Here is a 396-nt window from a genome sequence, read left to right on the forward strand (position 1 = left end):
CTCTCTCTCTCTCTCTCTCCCTCTCCCTCTCTCTCTCTCTCTCTCCCCCCTCTCTCCTTCCCTCCCCCCCCCATGAGAAAGGAGTTGGTACTTCTATTCAAGTTTTTTTATAAGAAAATCTCTTTTAAACAACAAATCACTAGGAATATGTCCGACTCCTAATGTATCCTTTCAGCTCTGGTCGTAAATCTCCCAGGAGGTTCATCTGCCCCATTCCAGGAGAGACCGACTAAACATTCCAGGAGAGACCAACCAAACTCCTCAAACTAAAAAAACAGATTTTAAGATGTCCCCTTCCTGTCATTGGCCTCATTGATTTCCGTTCCAGTTCCAGCAGCTTCTTCTTTCAGGAGGCAGGAGTCAAGTGTGGGTGTGTAGCTCCGCCAGGGGAAGAGA

Source organism: Grammomys surdaster, unplaced genomic scaffold (assembly GCF_004785775.1).
Source record: "Grammomys surdaster isolate TR1022 unplaced genomic scaffold, NIH_TR_1.0 126198, whole genome shotgun sequence".
Taxonomy (NCBI): domain Eukaryota; kingdom Metazoa; phylum Chordata; class Mammalia; order Rodentia; family Muridae; genus Grammomys; species Grammomys surdaster.